The sequence below is a fragment of the Gymnoscopelus microlampas genome (genome assembly GCF_963454915.1).
Source record: "Gymnoscopelus microlampas genome assembly, chromosome: 19".
Taxonomy (NCBI): domain Eukaryota; kingdom Metazoa; phylum Chordata; class Actinopteri; order Myctophiformes; family Myctophidae; genus Gymnoscopelus; species Gymnoscopelus microlampas.
The window spans coordinates 42,031,215-42,053,656 of record NC_139956.1 but is presented as its reverse complement, the minus strand read 5'-3'; the positions used below and the strand labels follow the sequence as shown (position 1 = coordinate 42,053,656).

The 22,442-nt window shown below is 36.9% G+C and overlaps 2 long non-coding RNA genes across 2 annotated transcripts in view; both read left to right on the top strand.

Annotated features, from left to right (window-relative positions):
- LOC311035322 overlaps positions 1-22,442 on the top strand; it is a 228,107-nt gene that overhangs the window by 169,014 nt on the left and 36,651 nt on the right. The window lies entirely within an intron of this gene.
- Positions 20,721-21,451, top strand: LOC311035455. Its single transcript, XR_014599713.1, has 3 exons — positions 20,721-20,775; positions 20,886-20,956; positions 21,312-21,451. It is a non-coding gene; the product is annotated as an uncharacterized lncRNA (long non-coding RNA).

The window sequence follows — 22,442 nt, the reverse complement described above, 5'->3', positions numbered from 1 at the left end:
CATAGGGTTTCTCTCCAGTGTGAATTCTCTGGTGGCGTTTAAGGCTGGACATTAGAGAGAAGTGTTGTCCACACTGATCACATCCATAGGTTTTCTCTCCAGTGTGAATTCTCTGATGTCTCTGAAGTTTGGCCATATAATTGAAGCGTTGTCCACACTGATCACAGCTGTGTCGTCTTGGTTTGGCCAAGCTTCTTTGTTCATTCTCTGCTGGTAGCACAGGGAAGCCAGACTGATGATTCAACACTGGATTGCAGAAAGACAAAGGAAATATGGTTGTGAGGTGGGAATGGAGTATACATGTACAACTTAATTACATTAAGCTGTCCCATAGAATAAGATAAGATAAGGATATAGATATAGATATAGCAAACAAGCTGAGACGACAAAGGAGACACAGCTAAAACAAAGAGAACTAATGTACAACAATGCTAGAGGTCAAATTAAAATGAAACACAAATTATAAAAATAATAAGATTGAGACAAGTAGTGAGACTGCTTAATTTAATACTTGAAAACTAAAGTAATAAAACATTTGTATGGCAGAAAACTAAAGAGGTAGAGAAAGTAACATACCATTTTCTTTGGGTCCCTCCTGTTCAGCAGAACTGTCCCTGTTTGGGTTGAGAGCTTCCATCTTCCACTGAATTCTGGAGTCCACAGTCAGATCTGATCAGAAATTATTGATATCCTGGAGGAGTTGTGGATAAATGACAACTACACACTCTTCTTATACTACAGAACCTGGGGTGGAGCCAGTGACTGCTTTGAATGATCGGACAAAGAGAACAATACAACCATCTCTCCACCAATCACAACCTAACATACTTCTACGTGCCCCTCCCCCAGACATGCTCCATCCATGCAACCTTCTAGAAACTGTTGACTTTCTGTTACAAGAGAACCAAGAGCATCCATTTGTGGATTCATTCATTTGTAATCTTCATGCAATTCAAATGTGTCTTAATTCCTATAAGATTAATATAAGATATCTGAATATAACACCCTGTATTTATACAGGGTGCAGTTATTATAAAATGCATGCACAGTAAACAGACAAACAGTATCTTCAGCAATGTTCTGTTCACTCATTAATGAATATGAGTGAATATGAAATAATTCTCTCATCAGAGTCAGGTCTTAAGATGGGATTTACAATGTCCTGCTTATTAACCCTTGTGTCGTGGTGAGAGGTCAAGGTGCAACAGCTGATCAAATGAGATGCTTTATTGTCAAATGTTTTCTGTCAAAGTTATTTTCATTGAAGTATATTTAAGTGTTTTCTATGTTCTAAACCCTGGTGGTGTGGGCTGCTTTGTGAATGTAATTAAGTTACCGTAAACACATTAGGCCTACATAAACAGTTCACCTCAAACTATCTCTGATATGAAAAGTAAAATGTACATCTAATTTCACCCTTTTCTGTAACGGTCATCACTGCTAACCATTTATCATGTCCTGCTTTCATTTACATTTACAATAAACAACTCTAGTCATGTCCTTGTGTGGATGAGTCTCTCTCTCAAATTCCTATTTTACACGATTACTCCAAATTCCTTCAGAACAATACAACCTGGTGTGGTCAATGAATAACTGCTTGCTATATTCTGTTCATAGTCTTCATTGTACATAACATCTTCATTTATTTGGCAAACATCTTGTGTTCTCTAGAATTAAAAGGTCTTTAGAAATATCTCCCTCGCCCACTTCACACCTGCACTGCAACGTTCCCTTTGTCTTGTGAATGATGCTTAGGTGTCTTTAGAAAATGACCTATATCCATTCGAATGTGGTCATTGATTACATGATGTGTCACTGTCTCACCAGGTGGCCCTGGTGTGTGAACAACTGACAGGAATAATTTGAACCCAAATAACAGGCACATGGTCATATTTTGTTTCCAGAAGAACATTTTGGCATGTTAAAGTTACACATGTGTATACATGGACTATTTAGGGGAAATCAAGGAAGGCCATCTGAGAGCTTCATGCTCAAAGTTAAATGAGTTCTGTCAGTTCTGTAAAAAATCTGTCATTTTGACCTTCATTTATTTCACTTGAGTATAGCTACCTTCTCTTTTAGTCTGGTCTGATTCTCTACAGAACTGTTGTTATTGTTGTACAGTCTTAACATTATGTGGAAGACTGTACAATTGTGTCTCACAGACATTGCAGGTCTAACTGCAAAGGTCTTACTCCTTTAACTGTCGCATTTACATAAATGAACAATCCAACAATTGGAATCACTGTCCAAAGTAAACTACACAACACCACTGTACCACATGAAGTTGCATAAAACTATGAAATAAACAGGCTTTTCTGCAGCAGTATAACAGGTAGAGAATTAGACCAATAATAACTTGACAGGATTTTTCCACCAAACTTCACAAAACGTCTATTTCATACATCAAAATAATTAACTACAATGAAAGACCAGGTGAAAAGAAGACAATACATACCAACGACGCTACGACTAGGAGAAGACTGGAGCAGATGTTTTTTTGCATCTTTTTTAATCAAAACACAAACATGAAATAAACAACTGTAACAGAGCAGTAACATTTAAACCACATTGAGAACCATTGAAATATATAGTCCAATAAAGTTCCTATTCACCTGTTTCCTAAGCTGTGTGTTTTCCACTTCCTGTCAATTTGATCCAATGAAATCCAATGAAACTGATCAGATGACCAATGATATCCAATGAAATCGACTGGAAGTAGAAAACACACAGCCTAGGAAACAGGTGAATAGAAACATCAATTATACAAGTTATGATTGTACAATTCTTACTACTTAAGTAGTAAGAACAATACAACCTGGTGTGGTCAAGGAATAACTGCTACTCCTACTACTTTGAATGGTCATTACAAGATAAATATGACCAATATGTCAACACTATTATATTATAAACTCACTGCCTTCATAGATAATACATCAGCACATTGAATGTGTATTCTATCTGTCTATATACTTTGAATTAAGTTGCAATGTGAAGTCAATCTTTAGATGTATTTATTTGTGTTCTGTGTGTATTTGTTGTGTGTATAAACCTGGTCAGATCTTGCATATCAATGCAGCCCAGGTGTCTATGGGCCTGTTCACCAGTTGCATTCTGGGTGATCACAAGTGGACATCTCTTAATACAGATGTAAATGCCTCAAAGAGGACAACAATCACCTCCCCTCTCATAGGGGGAAAGAAGGGTGAACATGTTTGACACCTCGTTGTTTGATCTGATCAAAGCTATGATCATGAAGAGTCAGGCTATACACATACAGCAAAGAGAATATGTCACGTTATGTCTCACTTCACCACTTTGGTAGATTTAAGACATGATTTGTGAAGTCTTAATACACGTTAAAGAGATGTCCTATACATTATATTCTGTTCTGAAGGAATTTGGAGCAACCATGTGCAAATGTGTTTTCTATAGATAAATGAATAACAAGATGATATAGATAGAGTTGTTAATTGTACAAGAGGAGATGTAGAAGAGATTGCAGTGACTTTTACAGAAAAATAAATGTGTAGTTTGGGGTTGTGTTTATAGTAACTACAGTCATTATGGTGCATACACACCACCCAATAAAGATACTAAATATGCATAATGTGATGTTTTCATTATTACCTTGAACATTCTTCATACAAGAAAAAGGGAGAAAAAACATGATCAAGAATCAATCGAGAGGGTTTATTTGTCACTCACTTACAATATGTGAAATATTGATGGTACATGTTCAACAAAGACAGTGATAACACAACAATGCAATATAACAACTATGTGTAATGAAGTTAAACATACCATGATGACATGTATGGTATATAGCAGCAATCAGGAATATACAAGAGGTTAGAAGACATACATTTATAAAAACAATTTGTACTAACTGGCTTCAACACCAGACACCACCATGCACTACAATGTGTGTTAACACACTATTAGACGGTGGTCTTCAAGAGACAGAGTACAGAAACCTTTTTTTTTGTCGTCCTATAATATTGGCACTTTGGCAACCACTGTATGCAGCACAAACACCTTATTGTCTCGTGTGAGTATCATTCTCGTGCATAGGTAACACACTAGTGTCCAAACATTTATAACGGCAATGCTAATGTACATGTAATAGGTTCATAACAGCTCAGCAGACTTAATAAACAACTGCTTAAAAGAACAACAATTGGTCATCGTGTTGCATTTTTCTGATCCTTTCTAATGAAGCACTTGGCACAATGTTCACAATTACTTTTCATTGGTGTGTGTGCATGACATTTTAGGCTGTTTAACCAGGTCAAATTAATTACACATTGACCAAATTAGGATTCTCTCCAGTGTGAATTCTCTGGTGTGTTTTAAGAGTGGCCATTTGAGAGAAGTGTTTTCCACACTGATCACATCCATAGGGTTTCTCTCCAGTGTGAATTCTCTGGTGTTTTTTAAGGCTGGACATTAGAGAGAAGTATTGTCCACACTGATCACATCCATAGGTTTTCTCTCCAGTGTGAATTCTCCGGTGTCTTTTCAGGTTGGCCATTACAGAGAAGTGCTGTCCACACTGATCACATCCATAGGGTTTCTCTCCAGTGTGAATTCTCTGGTGTTTTTTAAGGCTGGGCATTATAGAGAAGTGTTGTCCACACTGGTCACATCCATATGGTTTCTCTCCACTGTGAATTCTCTGGTGGCTTTTCAGGCTGCCCATCCTAGAGAAGTGTTGTCCACACTGGTCACATCCATAGGGTTTTTCTCCAGTGTGAATTCTCTGGTGTGTTTTAAGAGTGGCCATTTGGGAGAAATGTTGTCCACACTGATCACATCCATAGGGTTTCTCTCCAGTGTGAATTCTCTGGTGTGTTTTAAGAGTGGCCATTTGGGAGAAGTGTTGTCCACACTGATCACATCCATAGGGTTTCTCTCCAGTGTGAATTCGCTGGTGTCTTTTCAGGTTGGCCATTAGAGAGAAGTGTTGACCACACTGATCACAGTCGTGTCGTTTTGGTTTAGCCAAGCTTGTTTGTTCATTCACTGCTGGTAGCACAGGGAAGCCAGACTGATTACTCCACACTGGATTGCAGAAAGACAAAGGACATATGGTTGAGAAGTGGGAGTACACATGTTCAACATAATGACATAAAAATGTTATATGTGTGTGCATGTGTGTTGCAAACAACCAACAGCTGAGACAACACATGAGACAAAGCAGCAGTAAAAAGAAGAAATAGTTTGAGACACAAAGTATAAGATTGAGACAAGTAATTAGACTGCTTAATTTAAAACTTGAAAAGTAAAGTAATAGAACGATAGTACAATTGTACTGGAAATGAAAACTAAAAAGTAGGTAGAGAAAGTAACATACCATTTTATTTGGGTCCCTCCTGTTCAGCAGAACTGTCCCTGGTTGGGTTGAGAGAGTTCATCTTCCACTGAATTCTGGAGTCCTGATCAGAAATGATTGATATCCTGGAGGAGTTGTGGATAAATTACAACGACAAACTCTTCTTATACTACAGAGCCTGGGGTGGAGCCAGTAACTGCGTTGAATGATTGGACAAAGAGAACAATACAACCATCTCTCCACCAATCACAACCTAGCATACTTCTACAATAAAATGTGTGTACAGTAAATAGACAATCAGTATCTTCAAACAATGCTGTATTCACTCATTAATGAATATATATGAGTGAATATGAAATAATTATCTCATCAGGGTCAGGTCTTAAGATAAGATGTACAATGTTCTGCTTATTAACCCCTGTGTCTTTGTGAATGTAATGTGATGAATTAAGTTAACATAAACACATTACATAAACACTTCACCTCAAACTATCTCTGACCTGTTTCTGTAACGGTCATCACTGCTAGACATTTATTATGTCCTGCTTTAATTTACATTTATAATAAACACCTCTAGGCATGTCCTTGTGTGGATGAGGATCTCTCAATCTCAATTTAGCTACTCAAGCAGAGCCATTAAGATAGATAGGCCATTCAAGTTTCGATTTTACACGATTGCTCCAAATTATGTGGTCAAAGAATTTCTAATAATGCTTGCTATATTCTGTTCATAGTCTTCATTGTACGTCATAGCATCTTATTTTGCAAACATCTCAAGTTCTCTCGAATTACTATTATTCCTGTCAGTTGTTCACACACCAGGTGGCCCTGGTGTGTGAACAACTGACAGGAATAATGTGACCCCAAATAACAGGCTTTAGTGGATTAACATGGTCATATTTTGTTTCCAGAAGAACATTTTGGAATGTAAAAGTTACAAACGTGTATACATGCACTATTTAGGGGATATCAAGGAAGGGGAGCTATCTGAGAGCTTCATGCTCAAAGTTAAACGAGTTCTGTCAGTTCTGTCAAAAATCAGTCATTTTGACCTTCATTTATTTCACTTGAGTATAGCTACCTTCTCTTTTAGTCTTTAGTCTGGTCTTATACACCAAACTTCACAAAACGTCTCTTTCATACACAAATAATGAACTACAATGATAGACCAGGTGAAAAGAAGGCAATACATACCAACGATGCTACGACTACGAGAAGATGGAGCAGATGTTAGCAGATAGATACAAAACACAGGGTGTATACTGCATGTTCATGAAAGCGTTCAATGAAATCTAGTATACTTCCTGATTGAGGTCACATGATAAACCTAACCCACATCTTTCTTAAAGAGATACTACCTGCCATAGAAAACAATGAATTTACATATTTTTTAATCAAAACACAAACATGAAATAAACAACTGTAACAGAACAGTAACATTTAAACCACATTGAGAACCATTGAAATGCATAGGCCATTAAAGTTTCGATAGAAACGTCAATTGTACATGTTATGATTGTTCCAAATTCCTTCACAACAATACAACCTGGTATGCTGAAGGAATAATTGCTTGTTATATTGTGTTTAGTGTGTCATTGTACATAACAGCATCTTCATTTATTTGGAAAAATATATTATGTTCTAAATACATACCAGGTATATTATATACATGGCCAGAAACACAGTAAACCAACACATTTCAAGCTGCATCACTTGTTTAATAATTTACTATTGTGTGTATGTTAACTACAGTATTACTCGATAGAGTAATTACAGTTCATGGCCAGGTTCTTGGCCACCGCAATTAAGGCACACTGTGTATTTGACAAATTATCCAGAATGTATTATTTAAAAGTGATTAACTAGACTAACTTTACTTCTAAAATGTCAACATCTGACTTGTCTGGTGTGATATCCTCTTAAATCAACAACATTCATAAAGGTAATGTGGTTCACACTCAGACTGTATAGTGACTTTCCACTTTCATCATTGTTTTACAAAACAAACGTTTGTTATTTTTTACATATAAAACAGTATAAAGGAGGAAACTCACTCTTGCCACTCTGAGTGTGACCCATTGCATTTATACATGTTGTTGACCACAAACCACCAAATTACTACTTTGAATGGTCATTACAAGATAAAGATGAATAATATGTCAAAACTATCATATTATAAACTCACCGCCTTCATAGATAATACATCAGCACCTTAAATGTGTATATTATCCCCTCTACATATTTTGAGTTGCAATGTGAAGTCAAATCAATCCTTAGATGTATTTATTTTATTTTTGTGTGTGTGCGTGTGTGTGTGTGTGTGTGTGTGCGTGTGTGTGTGTGTGTGTGTGTGTGTGTGTGTGTGTGTGTGTGTGTGTGTGTGTGTGTGTGTGTGTGTGTGTGTGTGTGTGTGTGTGTGTGTGTGTGTGTGTGTATAAACCTGGTCAGATCCTGCATATCAATGCATCCCAGGTGTCTATGGGCCTGTTTACCAGTTGCATTGTGGGTGATCACAAGTGGACATTTCTAAATACAGATGTAAATGCCTCAAAGAGGACAACAATCACCTACCCTCTCAGAGGGGGAAAGAAGGTCTTAATACAGATGTAAATTACCCCAAAAAGGACAACAATCATCCCCTCTCAGACGGGGAAAGAAGGGTGAACATGTTTGACACCTCTTTGTTTGAACTGATCAAAGCTATGATCATGATGAGTCGGGCTATAAACATACAGCAAAGAGAAGATGTCACTGTATGTCTCTCACTTAATCACTTTGGTAGATTTAATACATGATTTATTAAGTCTTAAGTAAATGTTAGACCTTTCCTATAAACCATGAAGAAACTCAATATCTAGGCAACCAATATAAACATAATTTACCAATTAATTCATAGACAGTAAATTACATTATTTAATGATGAATACAATTTAGTGGAAATACTGTTTTAGATCAGGCGGGCTTACCAGACGGGCTCTCTAACAATACAGCTATAGAGCGTCGCAGTTCCCGCCCACTTCCAGTTGCCGGAAGTAAATACTCAATGCATTTTTCCCATTGACTTTTCCGAAAATATTTATATAAATTAATTTAAGCCTAGAATCAAGCTATCCAGGATCCTGGTGAATCATGACCATAAAACGTTTGATTCTGTGAAAAAAACTTTTTTGAAAACGGCAAAACAAAGGGTATTTATTAAACATAGTATATCATATCATTAAATATAAAATTTAAAAAATCACAGAAGAAAAGGTTTTATGGTCATGATTCACCAGAACTATTGTACAAGAAAACAGATTCACACAGCGTAGTGGTGACATTGAAACATGTTTGTTATTCTCCCCATCACTTATTGTGGAATAAAACTACTCAACTTAAAGTCCTGACTGAGATCTCTATCCTGATTGGATGAAATAGGCATTTAGATGTATTAATTCCAATTAGACAATCATTAGAAAGGGCAGTGAAGGCTGACCTGCAAATCACCTCCCCTGTCAGAGGGGGAAATAAGGGTGAATATGTTTGACACCTCGTGTTTGATCTGATCAAAGCTATGATCATGATGAGTCAGGCTACACATACATGTCACTTTATGTCTCACTTCACCACTTAGATTTAAGACATGATTTGTGAAGTCTTAATACACGTTAAAGAGATGTCCTATACATTATACTCTGTTCTGAAGGAATTTGGAGCAATCATGTGCAAATGTGGTTTCTATAGAGAAATGAATAACAAGATGATATAGAGAGAGACTCTCACTATGAGGATATAGATAGAGTTGTTAATTGTAAATGTAAATGGCAAGAGGAGATGTAGAATAGATTGCAGTGACTTTTACAGAAAAATAAATGTGTAGTTTGGGGTTGTGTTTATAGTAACTACAGTCATTATGGTGCATACACACAACCCAATAAAGATAATGAATATACATAATGTGATGTTTACATAATTACCTTGAACATTCTTCATACAAGAAAAAGGGAGAAAAAACATGATCAAGAATCAATCAAGAGGGTTTATTTGTCACTCACTTAGTACAATATGTGAAATATTGATGGTACACAGCAGTGAAGACAGTGATAACACAACAATGCAATATAACAACTATGTGTAATGAAGTTAAACATACCACGGTTACATGTATGGTATATAGCAGCAATCAGGAATATACAAGAGGTTAGAAGGCATACATTTATAGAACAATTTGTACTAGCTGGCTTCAACAACAGACACCACCAGCTACATGCACTACAATGTGTGTTAACACACTATTCAACGGTGGTCTTCAAGAGACAGAGTACAGAAACCTTTTTTTTGTCGTCCTATAATATTGGCACTTTGGCAACCACTGTATGCAGCACAAACACCTTATTGTCTCGTGTGAGTATCATTCTCGTGCATAGGTAACACACCAGTGGCCAAACATTTATAACGGCAATGCTAATGTACATGTAATAGGTTCATAACAGCTCAGCAGACTTAATAAACAACTGCTTAAAAGAACAACAATGGGTCATCATGTTGCATTTTTCTGATCCTTTCTAATGAAGCACTTGGCACATTGTTCACAATTACTTTTCATTGGTGTGTGTGTGTGCATGACATTTTAGGCTATTTAACCAGGTCAAATTAATTACACATTGACCAAATTAGGATTCTCCCCAGTGTGAATTCTCTGGTGTGTTTTAAGGCTGGACATTTGAGTGAAGTGATGTCCACACTGATCACATCCATAGGGTTTTTCTCCAGTGTGAATTCTCTGGTGTGTTTTAAGAGTGGCCATTTGAGAGAAGTGTTTTCCACACTGATCACATCCATAGGGTTTCTCCCCAGTGTGAATTCTCTGGTGTTTTTTAAGGCTGGACATTAGAGAGAAGTGTTGTCCACACTGATCACATCCATAGGGTTTCTCTCCAGTGTGAATTCTCTGGTGTTTTTTAAGGCTGGACATTAGAGAGAAGTGTTGTCCACACTGATCACATCCATAGGTTTTCTCTCCAGTGTGAATTCTCTGGTGTCTTTTCAGGTTGGCCATTAGAGAGAAGTGCTGTCCACACTGATCACATCCATAGGTTTTCTCTCCAGTGTGAATTCTCTGGTGTCTTTTCAGGTTGGCCATTAGAGAGAAGTGCTGTCCACACTGATCACATCCATAGGGTTTCTCTCCAGTGTGAATTCTCTGGTGTTTTTTAAGGCTGGGCATTCGAGAGAAGTGTTGTCCACACTGGTCACATCCATATGGTTTCTCTCCAGTGTGAATTCTCTGATGGCTTTTCAGGCTGCCCATCATACAGAAGTGTTGTCCACACTGGTCACATCCATAGGGTTTTTCTCCAGTGTGAATTCTCTGGTGTGTTTTAAGAGTGACCATTTGGGAGAAGTGTTTTCCACATTGATCACATCCATAGGGTTTCTCTCCAGTGTGAATTCTCTGGTGTTTTTTAAGGCTGGACATTACAGAGAAGTGTTGTCCACACTGATCACATCCATATGGTTTCTCCCCAGTGTGTATTCTCTGGTGTCTTTTCAGGTTGGCCATTAGAGAGAAGTGTTGACCACACTGATCACAGTCGTGTCGTTTTGGTTTAGCCAAGCTTGTTTGTTCATTCATTGCTGGTAGCACAGGGAAGCCAGACTGATTACTCCACACTGGATTGCAGAAAGACAAAGGACATATGGTTGGACATATGGAAGTGGGAGTACACATGTTCAACATAATTACATAAAAATGTTATATGTGTGTGTGTGTGTGCATGTGTGTTGCAAACAACCAACAGCTGAGACAACACATGAGACAAAGCAGCAGTAAAAAGAAGAAATAGTTTGAGACACAAAGTATAAGATTGAGACAAGTAATTAGACTGCTTAATTTGAAACTTGAAAAGTAAAGTAATAGAACGATAGTACAATTGTACTGGAAATGAAAACTAAAAAGGAGGTAGAGAAAGTAACATACCATTTTCTTTGGGTCCCTCCTGTTCAGCAGAACTGTCCCTGGTTGGGTTGAGAGAGTTCATCTTCCACTGAATTCTGGAGTCCTGATCAGAAAAGATTGATATCCTGGAGGAGTTGTGGATAAATTACAACTACAAACTCTTCTTATACTACAGAGCCTGGAGTGGAGCTAGTAACTGCGTTGAATGATTGGACAAAGAGAACAATACAACCATCTCTCCACCAATCACAACCTAGCATACTTCTATATGCCCCTCCCCCAGACATGCTTTCTGTTACAAGAGAACCAAGAGCATCTATTTGTGGATGAATTGATTTGTAATCTCCATGCAATTCAAATATGTCTTAATTCCTATGAGATTAATATAAAACATATGACCTGTATTTATACATGCATACATTATAAAATGTGTTTACAGTAAATAGACAATCAGTATCTTCAAACAATGCTGTATTCACTCAGTAATGAGTGAATATGAAATAATTATCTCATCAGGGTCAGGTCTTAAGATAAGATGTACAATGTTTATGCTTATTAACCCCTGTGTCTTTGTGAATGTAATGTGATGAACTAAGTTAACATAAACACATTACATAAACAGTTCACCTCAAACTATCTCTGACCTGTTTCTGCAACGGTCATCACTGCTAGCCATTTATTATGTCCTGCTTTAATTTACATTTATAATAAACACCTCTAGGCATGTCCTTGTGTGGATGAGTATCTCTCAATCTCAATTTAGCTACTCAAGCAGAGCCATTAAGATAGATAGGCCATTCAAGTTCCTATTTTACACAATTGCTCCAAATTATGTGGTCAAAGAATTTCTAATACTGCTTGCTATATTCTGTTCATAGTCTTCATTGTACGTCACAGCATCTTATTTGGCAAACATCTCAAGTTCTCTCGAATTACAAGGTCTTTAGACATATCTCCCTCACCCACTTCACACCTGCACTGCAACATTCCTTTTGTCTTGTGAATGATGCTTAGGTGTCTTTAGAAAATGACCTATATCCATGCAAATGTAGTCATTGATTACATGATGTGTCACTGTCTCACCAGGTGGCCCTGGTGTGTGAACAACTGACAGGAATAATGTGACCCCAAATAACAGGCTTTAGTGGATTAACATGGTCATATTTTGTTTCCAGAAGAACATTTTGGAATGTTAAAGTTACAAACGTATATACATGCACTATTTAGGGGATATCAAGGAAGGGGAGCTATCTGAGAGCTTCATGCTCAAAGTTAAACGAGTTCTGTCAAAAATCAGTCATTTTGACCTTCATTTATTTCACTTGAGTATAGCTACCTTCTCTTTTAGTCTTTAGTCTGGTCTTATACACCAAACTTCACAAAACGTCTCTTTCATACACAAATAATGAACTACAATGATAGACCAGGTGAAAAGAAGGCAATACATACCAACGATGCTACGACTACGAGAAGATGGAGCAGATGTTAGCAGATAGATACAAAACACAAGGTGTATACTGCATGTTCATGAAAGCGTTCAATGAAATCTAGTATACTTCCTGATTGAGGTCACATGATATGTGTGTCACATGATAAACCTAACCCACATCTTTCTTAAAGAGATTTAATTTCATTTATTTTGTTTCGCACATGGTATTGTATTACAGTACATATAGTTCATTTCATAAGATATTAATTCATTAAATCCAATACATCCATGAGCGAAAAGGAACAGGCAGAAGAATAAATTCTTATTGATGCCTGACCCCATCCATTTAAAAAAAATATATATACTTGATGATCGGTGCATTACAACCAGTACTTGCACTAAATGCAAGTTTAAACAAAACAAGCAAAACAAACAAAAAAAGCAAAACAAGCAACAAAATTGAGCAACAAATGATTAATTAAACTTATATAGTAAACAACTCCAAAGTCCAATCCTTTCTTATTTATCTTCTCCATACTGTCTAATAATTATATTTTTATACAGTTTTTTAAATTGATAAATATTTGTACAACCTTTTAAGTCATTGTGGAGAGAATTCCACATTCTGACTCCTATGACTGAAGGACACATCTGCCTCTGAGTGGTCCGTGCAAACTGATGTTTAAAGTCAAATTTCCTCCTACTGTCCCCACTTTCTGAACAACATTCAAACAGCTTTTGCAAATTATCTGGCAACGTTTTGATTTTTGCCCTAAACATGATTAATAAAGTCTGTAACTTCACTATCTCTTCAAGTTTCAATACTCTTGAATGTGTAAATAGTCTGTTTGTGTGTTCTCTATAATTGACATTATGCATGATTCGTACTGCTCGCTTCTGAAGTATGTATAAAGGTTTTATGGTAGTCACATAAGTATTTCCCCATACTTCAGCACAATAACTAAGGTATGGCAAAATGAGTGAGCAATACAGTATTCTCATTGCCTCATAATCTAACACATGTCTTACCTTATTTAAAACAAAAATGCTCTTTGAAATCTTTTTTCTAACATGTGCTATGTGGGGTTTCCATGATAGTTTGTCGTCCACACCCAAAAATCTAAATTCTGTTACTCTTTCAATGGTCACTCCATCTATAGTTATTTTCACCTCATCATCCTTATCCCGATTACCAAAAATCATAAACTTAGTTTTTTCCAAATTTAACGATAACTTATTTTCATCAAACCACTTTTTTAGTTTAGTCATTTCATGTACAATACTTTCCGTTAACTCTTTCAAATCATAACCTGAACAATGAAAATTTGTGTCATCTGCAAACAATACAAACTGTAATAATTTTGACACGTCACAAATGTCATTAATGTACAAATTAAATAGTTTTGGACCTAAAACGGAACCTTGGGGGACTCCACATTTAATATTCATACATTCAGATGAGTTACCAGCATATTGCACATACTGTTGTCTATTATCTAAATAGCTTCTCATCCATTCTAGCACTATTCCTCTCACACCATATGTATATAGCTTAGCAATCAAAATAGAATGATCCAAGGTATCAAAAGCCTTCTTCAAGTCGATAAAAACCCCTATTGTATATTTATTTGTATGTGTTGCTGTTGTTATATCTTCAATTATGTTCATTAGAGCAGTTGCTGTTGACCTATTTTGCCTAAAGCCGTATTGGTTTTCATTCAACAATTGATGCTTTTCAATGAAACTATCACATTTTTGTGCAAAAAGTTTTTCAAGCACTTTGGAAAATTGTGAAAGCAATGACACTGGCCTGTAGTTATTGAAGCTGTATTTATCTCCTGTTTAGAAAAGTGGAATAACTTTTGCAACCTTCATTCTATCTGGAAAAATACCTGTATGAAAAGAGAGATTAAAAATATAACAGAGGGGTTTGATTATACAATCAATAGTCTTTTTCACTATAACCATGTCTAACCCATCACAATCAGTGGATGTCTTGTTTTTAGACTTTGTAACAATAGATAATATTTCTTTTTCACTAACATTTCCCATGAACATTGACTGCAGCACTTTGCTGTCTCCTCTCCATCCACCTTGCATCGGTTCATCATGTCTTTCAATTAAATCTGCCAGGCTTGCGACTGCAAACTGTTCCTGTTCGCAGATGACTCGGCTCTGCTGGTCTCGGACAGGGACAGGCTGCAGGTTGAGAAAACTCTCAGCACTGAACTCAACAAGATCTGCATCTGGCTCTCCGACAACAAACTCTCATTACACCTGGGTAAAACTGAATCCATCCTCTTTGGGTCCAACCCTAACCTTAGAAAGGCTGAGAGTTTCACGATCAAAGTGGGTGAAAATGTTATCACAAGAAAGGAGGAAATTACCTACCTGGGTTCCATCTTGGAGGCAAACCTCTCAGGTGACAAAAACGCTGAAAAGACGATCAAAAAGGTCCACAAAATAACACGGAGGATGTGGAGGCTTGTTCGTAAAGTCAGTAAGAATACTCTGAAGATTCTTGTAGGGGCCCTCATACAAGGTCATTATGATTATGCATGCACTTCATGGTATCACAACACCTCCAAGGCCCTAAAAACAAGGCTCCAAACATCCCAAAACAAACTTGTAAGGCTACTTCTTGGCCTCAATTACAAAACCCATCTAACCCCTGATCATTTTGCTAGGATTGGATGGCTTAGGGTTGAGGACAGAGTACAGCAACTTGCTATGGGCCTGGTCTTCAAGATACACCACAACATTGGGATCCCCCTGTATTTGTCAAAATACTTCCAAAATGTTAATCAAGTCCATGATCATAACACCAGAGGCAGCTCCACAAACCATGTTCAACCCAGATTTGGCACAACAAAGGGAATGAACTCTTTCTCATGCTATTCATCTAAAATGTGGAATGCCCTACCAAAAGGAGTAAAGGAGTGTAAAACCCTACTCACTTTCAAAAATGCCCTAAAGATACACCTTCAGGAGGCTGCAATTCAAAAATGGCCCCTGTCCAAGTCCTAACCTACCCCATGTCCTAACCTAACCTACCCCCCCCCCCCCTCTCTCCTTCTTTTTTTGTACATATTTTTCACCCTTCATACCAGTAACCTGTAAACTGATTGTATGACATTCTGTATAGTAGTGTGTATATCTGTCTGTCTCTTATATGTCATCATGATTTGTGTGCGTGGGGATCTCATCTTAAACAAGCTACGTGCTTAACTGAGCTATCCAGTTTAGTAGACCTTGTATTGCGAATTTGTACTTCCATGTACTGTTATGTACTGTCATGTACTGTTCTCATGTCTTACTAAATAAAGTACATCAATCAATCAATCAAGCCTTGGTCCAATATTTACAAAAAAAGAGTTCAATTCGCTCGCCACCTCATTCACATCTTTTATTATTTTGTTATTATTAATGAAATGGCTAGGTAGATTTGTGGATGCAGATTTATTACCCATTACTTTATTTAACATTTTCCAGGTGCCTTTGATGTTATTTTTATTTTCATCCAACAATTTATTATAATATTCTTTCTTGGCTTGTCTCAAAATTAATACCAACTTATTCTTATACATTTTATATTTAGTCTCAGCAATCTTTGTTCTATATTTTATAAAATCTCTGTATAATTTGTTTTTTTTCTTGCATGCATTCTCTAGACCCTTTGTTATCCAAGGTTTTCGATTGCTATTTATTTTTTGACGATATAATACTAATGGACAGTGTTTTTCATACAACGCCAAATAGATATTCAAAAAAGCCTGATATGCAGCATTTACTTCATTCACATATACCCCATTCCAGTCTTCATTCAATAGATCATCCCTGAACCTGTCTATTTCATCATCCTTTCTTATTCTAATATATCTATCCACACTTTCCTCCTTCTTTCTCTTCATTTGACAGTCAAAAGTTACAAAAATAGGTAAATGGTCACTTATATCATTTATCACCAGTCCACTTATTGTGTTGTTCTCCAAGCTGTTAGTAAAAATATGATCAATTAATGTAGCAGAGGTTTCAGTAATTCTACTGGGCTTAGTGATCAACGGGTATAGCCCTCTTCCATACAATAACTCCAGAAACTCTGTTGATGCCTTATGACTGGATGTTTTTAAAAGGTCTATATTACAGTCACCACAGAGAAAAAATGTTTTGTTTTCATTTACCTTACTCAATATATCATCTAATGTGTCTGTGAATGTTTCTATCATTGACCCAGGTTTCCTATATATACAAGTGACAATTATATGTCTCCTTCTTTCCATTTCAATTTCCACCGTTACACACTCCATTAAGTCATCAATTGCCACTGTCATATGTTCAACTAGTTTGCATTTCAAATCACCATGCACGAAAAGTGCCACACCTCCTGCCTTCTTATTTGATCTATTTATGTGATGTAAATCATACCCATCAATGTGGAAATCATGACCTCTTTCCTCATTTATCCAAGTCTCTGATAAGGCTATCAACTTGAATTTGCCTTTAAGAGTATTCAGAAAATCATTAATCAATGTAAAGTTTTTATAAAGGCTTCTGCTGTTGAAATGAATTAACGAAAATGTGTTACATAAATCAACATTGTTCTTGACTTCCTCAGTATAATAATCACATGTAGGGGGAGTATGGGGTTAGAACAGACTCAAAATTATCTGTATCCGTGAAAGCAGATTTGTACTCGTAGAGACAATTCGCAACAAACAGTCTGTAAGTGTAAATCAGATTTGTACTTGTAAAGTGCAATTCGTAACTCAAATATCAACATTTGTAACTCAAATATCAACATCTGTAACTCAAATATCAACATTTGTAACTCGTGTATCAACATTTGTAACTCGTGCATCAACATTTGTGTGTCAACTTATACATTTTAGAAGGAGATTTATTTGTGACTTTCCACCGATTTGTGTGAGTAATTATGAGACTCTTTTACCACACTGTTTTGTCATATGATTCGTAACTTGTAAAAAATAAAATCACCTATTTATGCAGAGTCATTTGTATTTGTGTATCTAAATGTACAACTCGTAAATCAACATTTGTGTGTCAACTTAAGACATTATAAACGCAAATGTAGCTGTGACTAATTTTGAGACTATGCTGGTGTTCAAACAGTCTCATATATATTCGTATCTGTAAATAAGATTTGTACCTATTTTCACATTTGTAACTCAAATAACAACATCTGTATGTCATATATGAACATTTGTAATTCAACTTTGAAATTATAAAACTAAATGTAGCTGTTAATGTACACGGATCTGTGTGACGAATTATGAGACTGTTGTCCCGTGTTAAATGCAAACAGATCTGTGACTCGTGTTGGGAGCAGTACCGAGTGCCTCCGCTAGATGGCGGTGTGAGTACACGATATGCTCGGCTACATGATTTGCTCGGGGTCCTGCGCTTGCTACCGACGTCACACACTATGATTGGCTGTACGTCTGAATGATGACGTGGCACATTGTGATTGGCTTGTGGCTTTTTTTCTTTTCAAAACTTTATTGAACACTGTTACAAATCACACAAATCAGTGTTACGTTATGGATAAGTGTTGTTTATTATTTTAAAATGAACGTCTTTTTCCAGTGGTAACCTATTCATATCATTGATAATTAAATAAGTTTGAAGAGGCTTAATGGTGATTATTTAGTGAATTATGGACAATTTGTTTGTTTTAACAGAACGTTTAGAACGTTTTATTAAATAAGTTTTATAGAGGCTTGATTATTTAGTGAATTATGGATAATTTGTTTGTTTTAACATAACGTTAATAATATGTTTTCGCGATAATATATTTGTGTCTCTATAATATTAATATATGATAATATATAATAATATATAAAGATATCCCCTGGTTCTTTTTGAGTTCAAAAAGTACCACCAGGTCTCTGCGGAGGGGGGTCCGCTCCACCCAACCACGTACCCAGGATCGGGGTGCCTTGGTCTGGGTAGAGAGGGACCGCCAAAGGGGGTCCCTGGTTCTTTTTGAAAAATACAAAAAATCTTCTAAGTACAAAGTACCACCAGGTCTCTTTTTGAAAAATACAAAAAATCTTCTAAGTACAAAGTACCACCAGGTCTCTGCGGACCCCCCTCCGCAGAGACCTGGTGGTACTTAAAAGATTTTTTGTATTTTTCAAAACGAACCAGGGACCCCCTTTGGCGGTCCCTCTCTACCCAGACCAAGGCACCCCGATCCTGGGTACGTGGTTGGGTGGAGCGGACCCCCCTCCGCAGAGACCTGGTGGGCCGGACTGGGACCAAAATTCAGCCCTGGCATTTTGGTCCGAACCGCCATTTCCCCCCCTAAACCTGAAGCCATTTGTAATCGTGTATATTAATGTTATTTAGTGTTCAAAACAAAATAAGGTGACCTCAGTAATAATACTGATAATAGTACTACTGAATAATTCCAAGGATTAATTGCTCCTCAGTTGTTGTTTTTTTTAGCTTTGTTGTTTTTATTATTCTTATTCTGTTGCTATTATATTTATTCCTTGCATTGTTAATTCTAATTTAGAGTTGATGTATTTGCTTATTTAAAACAAAATATATATAATGAAGTGTCTTATTATTATTATCAATATCATTATTATTATTACCCTTATTATTATTATTATTATTATTATTATTATTATCAAGTTGTATAATTCATTATTAGCACTAAACATACTTTATTTAGGCCTTACAGCAGGAACTCAATATACTCCAGTTCAGTAGGTGGCGATATACACCGGATATACGCAACGGACGCTTACATCAAATCAATGACCAGTTTTGCCATATTTTTCGAGAGAAATAAGCAGCCAGGTCTATGGAAACAAGCCCAAAACTGTGTATTGCTGGCTATAGTCATGTGGTGACTATAGGCCACATGGCCTAGATATGTATGTGTATATATATATTGAAAATAGCCGATGTACAAGCTCACAACGCGTCTTCAAACAAACCCAAAGTCGCTTATAATAAGCAGACATGGCAACACTACAGCTCCATTCCTTGAGCAACGGTAGGACATCCGGTTGCTTCTGCGTCGTCCCTTCTCTTTCTCCTCTATGCTTCTCGACAGAGGGAAAACATACCGCTGATATATCTATCCTTTTCCTCCGGGGAAATATCATTTAAAGGTTAGTGTATTAGCCTACTATTTTTTTTGTATCTGTGTGGATGTATGCCTGCTGTGTGTAGTCTAAATATCTCGTTTTACAAATGTTTGACTGTTTCATTGTGTACATGTTAGCGTGCTAGCTGGCTAGCCTAGCTAACTGACTAGACTTTTCTTGCTACCCACATTACTTTTAATCACGTCACAGAGTTATGATACTAACTGTTGATCGATGGATTGGTAGGTGAATCTGTGTTATGGATACTTGTACTTATTTTATTTATATAGATCGCCGAGCTCATGTTAGCTGAAGGCTAGAATAAGGCAGAATTAAGCTAAAAGCTCACACACACACACACACACACACACACACACACACACACACACACACACACACACACACACACACACACACACGGCTGCTAATTTTCTTGATTATTTTGCTTTACATTAAATGAACTGGCTGCTGAAAATAGCCAATCTACAATCTTATGCCACAGCCGAAATCTTAAATGTATTTTTTCCTTCTCTTTTCTTTCTCTCTACAGCATAACCTCCAGGTTAGCATCATGGAACCCAGCTGTACCATTTTGGACAAGAGGAGTTCTCCTCAGGTATGAAGGCAACAATTATATATTTTCATCGTGGAGTTCTGATGTTGCTGAGCCTTTACATAAAATAAAACAACAAACATGACTTTATTAAACACTGGTTAGCAGCTAAATGCAGGCCCCAGAAAATGTTAAGACCCTGCATTGATATTAGTATGTTACTGTTTGTAGTTTTTTCCTGCGATGGAGCATGATACGGCTTTGATTGTGTCTAACCCTTCTCTTTTTCTTTTTAATTTTCTTTCTTTCTCAGATGTTTCTGCTCGTCATTTCCTGCGTCACAGCAGTGGGGATGAAGAGATCGGGAGCATCTGTGATGACCAAGCTTATAAAACCATGGTAGGTTTAACATGAGTCTAGAAGTAATGTACAGCATAAAGTAGAGCCTGACTAAAAAAACAAAAACTGTTTGATTACTTACACACTATCCCTGTGTCTGTATGTTCCAGACGCAGCGCTGTTTGACCTGGTGAGGGCAGTGACCACATTCAAGAACCTCTTGGACCTCACGTTTTGCAAGGTAAGGGTGTGACTACACAGTTATCCAAAATAGCCAATCTACAAGCTCACAGCACGCCACATTTATTTTACCATAAATCCCTGAAACCTCTCTATGTCATGATAGTTGAAAATTATGTGAAAATGGTGTTGGTGTGGAAATTTAGTGAGGCATTGGAAGAGGGGAACTGATCAATGTATCAAGGGTTTCTACACACTGAGTTAAATTAACATACATTTCACTATATAAATTGGGGTCTCAGAGATAGCCATGCCATTAACAGGGTCTGTAGACCTGATGCATGTTAAATTGGGGGTCCTTATTATTAAAACCAACACCACCGTTGTCTAATTTATTTCCTTTCTCTCCCTCTCAGTTGGCGTTCGTTGGGTGGCTCACGTGACGCGTTCCACATGAAGGAACTGCATTGGCTTTGGAAGAAGAGGCGGGCGACAGACACCAGCACACAGAACCCAAAATTGAATTAAATGAACAGTGGCCCATTTTGTATTCATTCCAGTAGGTTTGATATGGCTCTGAGTCTGTGGCATGTTAACTAGAAACACATACAGTACACCAGGACAAACTACAGCGGTAACACATGGAATCAAAATGGACCTTTACATGTCTGAGCGTCTGTGTACAGATAGAACCAAATGGACCCTTACAGGTCTGCAAGAGTACAAATGGACCTGCCCTGCCAAGGTAAAGAGCAGTAACTAAGTTTTTGGACACGCCGACTTATTTGAGTATCCCAAAGGTCAAATTAGCCTTTGTGATTTTGGGGGATAAACAATTACCTCAAGAACAGATGCACAATTAGTGTAATATCACTTATATGCCGATATCTCATTTGGCTGACCAGTTGAATCACTTTTAAACCCATTTTTCAGTGATTTTTGATTTCGTAGTTACTGCTCTTTACCTTGGCAGGGCAGCATAGATCTCCTATTTTTTTTTAACATTCTTATGCATTTTTTACTTGACATTCTGCTCAATGGGTATGTTTACTTTTGTCCAGTAGCTTTGATATGGCTCTGAGTCTGTAGCATGTTAACTAGAAACACATACACCAGTAACACATGGAACCAAAATGGACTTTACATGTCTGAAAGTCTGTGTACAGATGAAACCAAATGGACCCTTACAGGTCTGCAACTCTGAGTGTACAAATGGACCATAGATCTCCTATTTTTTAATATTCTTATGCATTTTTTACTTGACATTCTGCTCAATGGGTATGTTTACTTGTTTTGTTACTTTAAGTAGGCTATTGATTACCAGTCTGACTTCACACATATTATTACAGCATTGATACTTTTATGTGGAATACTTTTCTCACTGTCTGCCATTTTAAAGTGATACATTTGTATTTTAGGATTATTATTTCTGTGCCTTCCTTTTCTAATAAATACCATAACAATGGAGTTAATGTCTGTGCTGCATTATTTCATGTAGGCCATGTATTTTATGCATTATGTCATGTTCTTAGACAGATACTTAGAGA